Here is a 10519-nt window from a genome sequence, read left to right as displayed (position 1 = left end):
TAAATGTTATCAAGAACAATACAATATTTTAAGATAGCCTTGTTCTTATGAGCTTAGAGAATTAAGTTTTAGTTTAACATCAGTACATTAAATTTTGACCTTACAAAACCTTTAATGTAACTGGATTTTAGTTAATCACTTACATAAGCATTTATAAGCTCCACCTTTTTATGACAACTTACCCTGTGTCTTTGTGACAGCTTATTTTGTATCTTCTAGGGGAGCTTGTCTTTATCCTTTTTTTAATTTAAAAGTATTTTTTAACCTTCTATTTTTTAAAAAAACCATATCCTTAATACCATATATACATATACATATATATGTATATTTGTGACTTGTTGAAAATAATTCATAAACTTTTTACTGAGAACCTTATATTTGTATGAAAAAAACCAGAAAGGAAGCAACCTTGAAATTATTTTTTGTACAAAAACAATTTATAGAAAACCCATTTGATAATAGACCCATGTATTATAAGGGAGAATTAAATCCCAGATGTCATTTACAAAAGAATGAAACAAGTTAAGGTCATTTTTAACTACCCAAATTTTAAGATTCCTGCTGCAGGCTGTGACCTCACTTTTCTTTCTTTCTTTTTCTTTTCTGGTCTGATCCAGAGTGTTAACCCCTGAATGACTGAATCCTAGTGAGACCTGATTGAAATATGTTTGAAAACCTGTTTTATTAAAAGTAGCCATAGAACAGAGTAATAATTTTTTACATTGACTCTATAATTAGAACTGTTCTCAAGATGTTTACATATTTATATGTAAAAAGCTTAAGCAGTTTATAACAGAGATCTTTAAAACAAATACCCTGATTTTTTGTTACCCTGAGTACCATATTAACCTTATAACAGCAGTTTAAGAACCATTTTGAAGATGCTTACACACACACACAAGTTTTATAAATTAAGCATGCCAGAAAGAATGTCAACTTAAGCACATATAAGATGAGCTAGAATTCCAGGAGCAAATTAAATTTTGCTCATGTTATAAACAAATTGACATACACAAAATTTAGAGTACATTCTCAAAAAAAGAAAAAACTTTAAAATTATACCCAGAGGGCTATCCGGTGGAATGGTGGATGATGCATTTGTTCTCTTGGGAGTCTTCCCTCTTTGGAACTGAATTTTTTGATATCCATCCCTTAACCTCAGTTGTGACTGTTTCCCAGGAAAAGCTCAACCCTCCCTTAACTCTCAGAGGTGTCTCACATACTTTTGCCCAGCTCCCTTAACCTGAGAGACCTGGTTTCACCCCAAGTAGGGTTATTAGGGGGTCTCTGGGAGGTGATCGGTCTCCCCTTCTGCCTTCTGAGACAGGCCTGAATTTTAACCCAGGTTCTTACCAGTCTGATGAGCAGTGGTCCCCTCCCCTCACTGGTTCCTGTGACTCACCAGGTTCCATTGTGCATCTGAGGCCCTCACCCCGACTCACTTGGAAGATGAATCCCTCCTCCAGGTCAAGTTGTCCTTTGGCACCTGGTGGGATCTTCTTCCAACAGTCCAGTGACAAGGGAGGTGACTAATTACCATCTCCGCAATCCTGGCAATGAGCCCCCAAGAAATGTTGCGGGACTCTCAAGCTGAGTTATGGGACACTGAGGCAGATTAGCAGGAAGCAACGTTTTATTGTGCCAGCACAGACTCAGTGGACTCGTGTCCAAAGGCTGAGCCCGAGAACGAAGGGGTCTCACCTTATGTACCCTTGCAAGCAGGTTACAGAAGCAAAAAGCAAGGTCTAATCCATATATGGTTATATACGATTTTATCGGCTACTTTATCCTAGTGTTACAAGACTTTTCCATCCCAGTGCTTCGTGACCCTCTCAATGTTCAGATTTCTCAGGTTTTATCTCTCTGCTATTCCATCCCTACCTCCCTGCTACTTTATCAGAACCCAGGCCTAGTTTGCTTTCTTCTGGTCCTCCTCCCTGCTACAGTACTTTAAAATAACTTTTACAAGAATTTTAAATTTAAGTAAAATTGTCTTTTCAGTCAGCTTTATTTTTACTATATAAACCCATGAAGAAAGGCAATTTTAAACTGTTTGTTGATACAAGTAAAGACAAATCCAATTATGAAACAGCTGAATGTAAGACAGGATGAAACAGATCAAGATTACTGCCCATAAAATAATTCCTGTATTTTAGTTAGACCTGGTTGAAATAAAACCTTGAAAACATGGTTTTTCTAAAAAGTAGTAGCAGAAGAGGTGAGAGAAAGAAGAGAACAGAATAGCAATTCCTTTGTAACTCTATAATAAGAAACATTTTAAAGTTATTTAAACACACACATATGCAAAAAAGGTTTAAATTAGGCATGCCATAAATGTCAATTTAAGGGTGTATAGATGATCTACAATTCCCTAACAATCAAAAAAGGCAAGACACATAAAAACAACTAGAGTGCACTCATAGGAAAACCTTTCAAACCATGTGTAAGTTAGAATTTTCCTTAGGGTAGAAACAAGATAAGCTCAGGGTCTTTAATTTTTATGCAAATTACAACAGATCTCTTTAAGCCTCCTTTTTAAATATGTACCATCCCTTTCCTGCAAAAAACCAAAATAGAATCTAAATTTCCTGTTAGACAAACTAGAAACTCAAAATCAACCTAAAAGTACAGCAAATATTAGTTGTTTTTTTTTTTAAATCAGAATCTGCATATCAGGCAAGGGAAAAGGGATCACATCTCCAGTGAAACTGGTGATATCTGGCTATCTTAGTAAGCATGCAAAAGGTAAAATGAATTAGTCCATCAAGAGTTAATTTCAGGGAAGGTGTCCCTTATAATCATAAAAAAAAAAAAAAGACCCAAATGCTTTATTGAATCTATAACCAAACCCAAGAAGGGGGCTGTCTTGTTGACTTTTAGCTAATGTAACAAACTGGACTACTAAGGTTCCAATTTTAAACACATGGGCATTTTGTAGGAGATAAAGAAAAGCTTAGAAAGGAAATTGAAATTCTCTCTCTGGTTCCTCGAGCCTGTGTATACATGAGGTGGAGGGCGTGGGTCCATAATCCCAACTACGTGGTGTCTTGGCCAGGAGAGCAAAACCGGCCAGCCCATGGTTGCCACCTGCAGCAACCTGGACATGACCTGTTCCCCTTCCTGGTCTTGACATGTCTGTGATGGGAAAAGTGTCCCATCTAGAAAGCAAGACTTAAAGGGGCTAACTGTTAGTAGAGAGTTCAGAGAGATTTAGAGACAGAATTAGGTGGAAAACAATCCCAGAGAGAAGCAGCTCCAACCTCAGCTCATACCATTTAGATTAGCTTCATCTTCTTTAGAACTCTTTTTTTCTTGTGATGTTTCCCCATCCTGGTCTACCTGGTTGATGAGAATGCCAGGTAGATGCTCAACCTTCCTAACTTCCTGGAGGTGTCTTGAACACCACCCCACATGCTTCGTCTATCCAACAGAGTCCCTCATGGGACAATATCTAGTTGGTGGTGCTACTTGGCATTAAGCACCCATCTAGGTCCAACTGGACTGCCATTAAGCTGTATGTAGTCACCTTGATAGCTATTGAACTGTGGATTGGGACTCCACACTCTCCCCGTGTCTCAGATACGTTTCGTTTACTCCCATGCAACCTCCACGATCTTCCCCAACCACCAAGGAATACTTTGCCAGTCAGTGGTGTTTCTTACCTCCCTGATCTGTGCACAGGATTTCTTGGTTGCTTGGAGCCACCACAATGAGGCAGAGGGACATGTGCTTCCAAGCACATCTCCTGGTTGGGATTATCCCAGACAAGTCCCCAGATTGTTAAAAAGAAGACCCCCGAAGACCACGGGGGTCGCAAATGAAGACACAGAAACAGAGTCATCTTGGCAAGGCAAAATTTACTTCTGCAGAAGGGTGTACAGGCACACAGGCACAGCACTCACAAGGAGCAGACTAAGTATGCATTTTTATCCCCGATGCAGTGGGGCCCTGTCTCCTTTACTCAGATTGGTTGAGCTTGGGTGCACAGTCTGCTCGCGATTAGCTTATGTTACACTTGGAATTTGCGAGTGGGGTAGGCAGTAATTTTGGCAAGAAAACAGAGCTTAATGAACAAGAACCTGGAACTGCAAGCAGCTGAGATGGCGACACACTTTGATAGAAAAGACTGTAGAAAGGGATAAGAAGTTTTTATCTTGCACTCTTGACTGGGCAAGAGATCCAGGACAGTAGACCTGAATTAAAAATTCTTAACTTTTGTCTGGCATTTTGTCAGATGTTCCACGCTCTCATAAGCTCTAGAGAGAGGTGTCTTAGCTGCCCCATGTAAAGAAAAACCATTTTCTGATCTAGCACCAGGTTCATGTCTAACATTCTTAAAACAAAAGACAGATTAATAGGAGAAAAGCATACCCATTTACTTGTTTGTTTGTTTGTTTAGTAGTGCTGTGGATCAAACCAGGGGCCTTGAACATTCTAGGCAAGCATTTTATCAGTGAACTACATCTTCATTCCTATTTAATGCAAGTTTCATGTGACATAGGGTTAGAAATAAAGTCAGTGGTGGTCCATTTTCAAGGCAAAGCATTTGACCTTAGATGCTTGTTTGCATATCAGTTTGCGGATGTTGGGGGATGGGCAACTGATACAGGACCTTAAACTGGGAGGAGTAAATCACATATGTAAAAGCTACATGCCAGAAAGCACGTATCAAAGGGAGACCTTCCTGACACAAAGCCCGCCTCTAAAATTTGACCAATTCCATGTCTGGTGGAAAGGCTCAAGTGGTAAGAGCTCCTGCCTAGCAACTGTGAGACCCAGAGTTCAAACTGCACTTGTGGGAGGTGGGGAGACCTAATGGGTCAACTCTGTGAATCTAAAATTCTACACCTACCACAAATTTTCAGGGCCAGTGGAGTGGCTCAAGTGATAGAGTGCCTGCCTAGCAAGCATAAAGCCTTGAGTTCAAACCCCAGTACCACCAAAAATAAATAATAATAAAAGAGGCATATTTTAAATAACCCAAGAGGCTAATAGAATTTAGGCAATATCTGGGAAAAGAATATATACCCCATAGTACCCAGTCATTGAGGAACTGGGGGAGGGACTTGAACACTGGACAATATATTGTTGGGTCTGGGAACCTAAAAGACAAATGAGTCAGTATCCCATCCCTCCATGGAGAGCACTATGAGCCCTGCACACTGAGGAGGAGATACATGGTCTCATAGATCTGCCACAGGGCTGATAAACAGAATGCTCTCAAGGTTGTTCCACTCCCCCCACTGCCCATAAGGGACAAACAGGCCAGCTCATCAAAGAGAGCCCACACAGGTGAATCCACAGCCAATGGAAAGAACCCACCTAACCCTTACCCTAACCCAGAGTTAAAGCATCCATAAAAAGCTCCAGCCTTCACCTCAGCAGACAGCCACTGGTTTCTGGGCTCTGCTGTACTGCTGCAGTTGTAGCTTTTTCTTTATCTCATAAATCTACCTGTGTGTGCACTATCTGTGTCTCCTGAGCTTATTCCTAAGCCCAGCAAAGACAAGAACTCCCATCACTGGCTCATTACAATATTGCTTATTGTAATAGCTTCTGGTGTCTCTGCTAGGCAGACACCCACCTTGCAAGGTCATCATTAAAGTCTCACTTTCACTGTACTCTACGTGTCTCTGAGTCCATTCTTTGAGTTTAGACAGGTGAGTGTATTTCTCACACATAGGAACCTTCAGAAATAAAGACCCAAAGTCCCAGGGAAAAATGTGTACATTTATGGTTAGAGAAGATGAAAAAAATGGACAGTCATTGTTATGGTTTGGATCTTAAATGTCCCTCCTTCCCTCAAAAAAGACCATGTGTTGAGGGCTTGGTCCCCGCCAGATAGTGCTATTGAGAGGTGGTGGAACCTTCAGGAGGTGAGGCCTAGTTGGAGATGTGCCCTTGAGGGTATGCTGCGTACCTGACCCCTTCTTCTCTTTGTTTCCTGGCCACCACAAGATAAACAGCTTTGCTCTACCCTATACTCCCTGTCTTGGTGTTCTGCCTCACTACAGGCTCATTACAACACAGTCAAACAACCATGGACAGAAATCTGAAACTGTGAGTCAAAATAAACCTTTTCTCTTTTAAGTTGTTTATCTGAGGTATTTTGTCATAGCATTGGAAAGCTGACTAATACGTGTAGAAGTGTGATTGGACAGAAAGAAAGAATAACCTAATAGTAATAAATTAGGTGAACTTGTTTGTTCAGATTCTTTGTGTTACATTCCTTCCTTCTGGGCATAGGGCAGGATGCCTGCCCTATGAGTGTCTTTAGGTGAGAGGGGGAAGATTTTGTTAGAGAAGACCTTTCTACTTCCATGGCTTTCTCATATTTTTTTGGTCAGTACTGGTGTTTGAACTTAGAGCCTCATTCTTGCTAGCTAAGTGCTCTATCACTTAGCTAAAAAAACCCAACACACACACACACACACACACACACACACACACACACACACACACACACCCAGCCCATTTTGCTTTAGGTATTTTCCCAGTAGGGTCTTACATTTATGCTGGAGCTGGCATGGACTACTTCCCACCTAGCTTGGATGACAGATAGGTGCCACCATGCTCAGCTTTTATTGGTTGAGATGGGGTGTCATGAACTTTTTGCACAGGCAGGCCTCAAACCATGATCCTCCTGATTTCACCTCATGAACAGATAGAATTGCAGACATGAGCCATTGTGCCTGGCTCACAAGTTTTTTGTTTGTTTGTTTGTTTTTGTTTTTAAAGATAGGTCTCTTTATATAGCCCAGGATGGCCTTGGACTCAAAATCTTCCTGTCTCAGCCTCCTAAGAGCTGGAATTAAATGTGTGAACTACCACATCTGGCTTAGTTTTCTCAATTTCCTTCAGTTTAAAATATGCCAAGATGCCATATTTGGGGTAGCATTTCCTGCACTCCATCAAGTGCTAGACTATTCTTTTTTTGCTTTTTTTTTTTTTTTTGAGGGGTTTGGGGTTTGAACTCAGGGCTTCATCCTTGCAAAGCAGGTGCTCTACCACTTGAGCTACTCCTCCAGTGCCTTTTACTCTGGTTACTTTGGAGATGGGGTCTCTTGAACTATTTGCCTGTGCTGGTCTCGAACCTCGATCCTCCAGATTTCTACCTTCTAAGAAGCTAGGATTATAGGCATGATTCAACAGTACCCAGTTGCAGACCATTCTTTAAGCATTAGGAGTACAGCCATGAAAAAACAGATGAGTTTCATTGTTGCTGTTGGTGGTGGTGGTGTGGGGTTTGAACTCAGGGCCTTGTGCTTGCTAGGCAGGTGCTCTACTACTTGAGCCACACCTCCAGGCCCAGATGAAGTTCTTCCTCTCAAGAAGTTTCTCTGCTATGGTTTGAATGTGTCCCCCAAAGTTCTTGTTTGGAAATTTAATCTCTAATGCAACAGAGTAGAGAGGTAGGACCTTGAAGAAAGGATTAAGTCATGAAGGCCCTGTACACATGAATGGGTTAATGTCATTATCACAGGAGTGGGCTTTTTGTAAAAGTGCACTCATGCACTCTCTCTCCTCAATGTGAAGTATTCTGCCATGTTGTGATGCAGCAGGAACATCTGGTGTTGTGATCACCAGATGCAGCCCCTCAATCTGGCACTTCCTAGCTGCCAGAATCATAAGCCAAACCAATGCCTATTCATTATAAATTACCCAGTCTATGCTGCATGAAATGGACTAGGACCTTACTCTAGGAAACATATATAAAATGGAGGCCACCTGAATGTCCTGCGTAAAGCGAATTTTGTGGCTTTTGCTATCCTACCATTCCCCACCTCTAGAGCTTTCCAATTGGTGAGCCACTGACCAGATCTAGGATGTATTTTGAGATGTCTTTTGATCTCAGAAATGACAGAGGAGTGTCTCCTTCCTCCTGTCCTGGACAGCCCCCAACCTCATGCTCCTTACATGTCCCCTCATTCCCAATCTCTTCTCTTACACTGGGGTCACCTCTCTTCTCATCCCAGAGGCCAGGCTTGTTCCTGTGATCTTCCCGTCCTCACTTCCTTTCACTTCTCAGTCACTACAGGCTGGCTTCTTTCACTCTGAGGAAAAGCTCCTGCAAACACCACAAAGGCCTCTGTCTTAGTTTGTTCCTGTTGCTATAACAAAATGCCATTGACTGGGTAGTTTATAAACAACAGAAATATATTTCTCCCAGTTCTGAATCCTGGGAATGTCAAGATTAAGGCAATGGCAGATTCAATGTCTAGTGAGGGTTAGCTCTGTTGCCACTAAGATGGAATCTGTCATGGCATGTCATATATGGACCCACCTCACTTCACCCTTGAGCATCGGGGCAGAACTTGAATGTTGTTAAAGCATTGTTTATTCATTAATTAATTTATTTTTTGATACAGGGGTTTGAACTCACGGCCTACACCTCGAGCCACTCCACCAGCCCTTTTTGATGGGTTTTTTTCGAGATAGGGTTTCATGAACTTTTTGCCTGGGCTATCTTCAAACTACGATCCTCCTGATCTCTGCCTCCTGAGTAGCTAGGATTATAGATGTGAGCCACTGGTGCCCAGCTAAAGCATTGTTAAATACAGTTAAGTAACTGTTAATGTTAATAATAGTCCTTTATTGCAAGAACCACATTTAATTTTTTTTTAAATAAGCTAATATGTTGGAGGCTTGGTTGATGTAACTCCCTAATTGACAGCTGGCAGATCCTTCCCTGGTGCTCTGGCTGCCTCAAGTGAAGGACTGCCAGCCAAGCAGCCAAACTACTTGTATGCCATCACTGGCTGCTTTGAACACTCCATGGACACCTTGAGGAAGCTGTATGGCAAACACAGCTGCTTTCTGCTGAAGCACAAATCCAGCTCCTGAAGGCACTAGCCCAACCATGACTGTTTCAAACAGCTTTCACCAGATGTTTTGCTGTCACAAGCCTTGGTGTACTCTAGATGACCTTGCAGCCATTTGCACCCAGGCCAGAGGGAGAGCATGGCTCCTTGTGGCCTAACAGAAGGTTTGTGATTGGTGCCAGCACAGTCTTTCGTTTACACGAAGGGACTGGCATGATTAGTGCAGTCATCCCTGTCACATCTGTCTTCTGGCTAAATAAGCATGCTGAAAGTGAGTCAGCCTGGACACACCTTCCTATGCTGCCCCCTGGTTTTGCAACATTAGGCTCAATAAAGGCTTCTCTTGAGTGTTTTTTTTCTTGCCTTTTTTAATCTTCATTGCTGGGGTGAGGCTGAACACCATGGAGAGTGTATGTGGTGAGGCAAAGCAGTTCACCCTCCAGAGTTTCTCCTTAAGTCTACCCTCACATTGGTTTCTATTGAGCTTTTGGGGTCACTCCTTTCTGCCTCCCCTGTGGGTTCCTGTTATCAGGGTGCCCAGAGCACTGTTATGCCTCCTGGTTTTGCCTTCAGTCATTTTCCTTCCTCCCATACTTGTTCTGCCTTGTTGCACACCTCAAATTGTGTTACATAATATGCCAATGACCCCCCTCCAGCCTGACCCACCACTAGGAAGGCCATTGGCTGGGCTTCTGCAGGCTCCTCACTCTGCCCTTGGCCATGCTGGGCCTTGTCTTTCCTAGAACCCAATCTTGCTCTGGCTTCCCTGTGGCTAGAGTGGGACCACTGTCTTCAGCCATCCTTTGGTCTTACCTCTCCTCACCCTTCACTCCTCCATATTGTGGAAACTGTCTCCTTCCCAGGTATATTGTAGCTGGGAGGAGGATCAGAAGAAAAAACAGATTAGGCATGAATTATGATAAAGTAGGTAGGGATGACAAAGCAGAGAGATAAAACCTTAGAAATCCAAACATGGAAAGGTCACATAACACTGGGGAGGGGGAGGTCACATAGCACTAGGATAAAGTAGTCTGTAGCATTGTATGTAACCACATATGGATTAGGCCTTGCTTTTTGCTTCTGTAACCTGCTTGCGAGGGTATATAAGGTGAGACCCCTTTGTTTTCAGGGCTCAGCCCTTGGACAGGAGTCTGCTGAGTCTGTGTGGCCTAATAAAACGTTGCTTCCTGCTAAACTGCCTCAGTGTCCCATATCTCAGCTTGAGATTCCCACAACATCTCTTGGGGGCTTGTTTGTAGGGATTGCAGAGACTGATTTTTTCACCTCCCTTGTTGCCAGTGTGTGTCCCCCAGACTGCCAGGAGAAGATCCTGCCAGGTGCCAAAAGACAGCTAGATCTGGAGGAGGGACTGGTCCTCCTGGAGAGTCAGGGTTAGGGCCTCAGGTGCATAACAGAACCCAGTGAGGCACAGGAACCAGTGAGGGGAGGGGAGCACCACTTGTCAGATTGATAAGAACATGAGTTCGAATTCAGCCCTGCCTCAGGAGGCAGAAGGAGAGACTGACCAACACCCAGGGAGACACCCTAGTAACTGCTTTTTGGGGTGAAATTGTGTCTCTCAGTTTCAGGGAGAGGGCGGAAGTACTGTACTATGTGAACATGTGTAAAAGTGCGAGCCCGAGACAGCCTAGCTGCAAAGCAATTGAGGAGTCCTGATCCACGAGACTGTGGTGAAC

This window comes from Castor canadensis, chromosome 18 (genome assembly GCF_047511655.1).
Source record: "Castor canadensis chromosome 18, mCasCan1.hap1v2, whole genome shotgun sequence".
NCBI lineage: Eukaryota > Metazoa > Chordata > Mammalia > Rodentia > Castoridae > Castor > Castor canadensis.
This window is presented reverse-complemented; position numbering follows the sequence as displayed.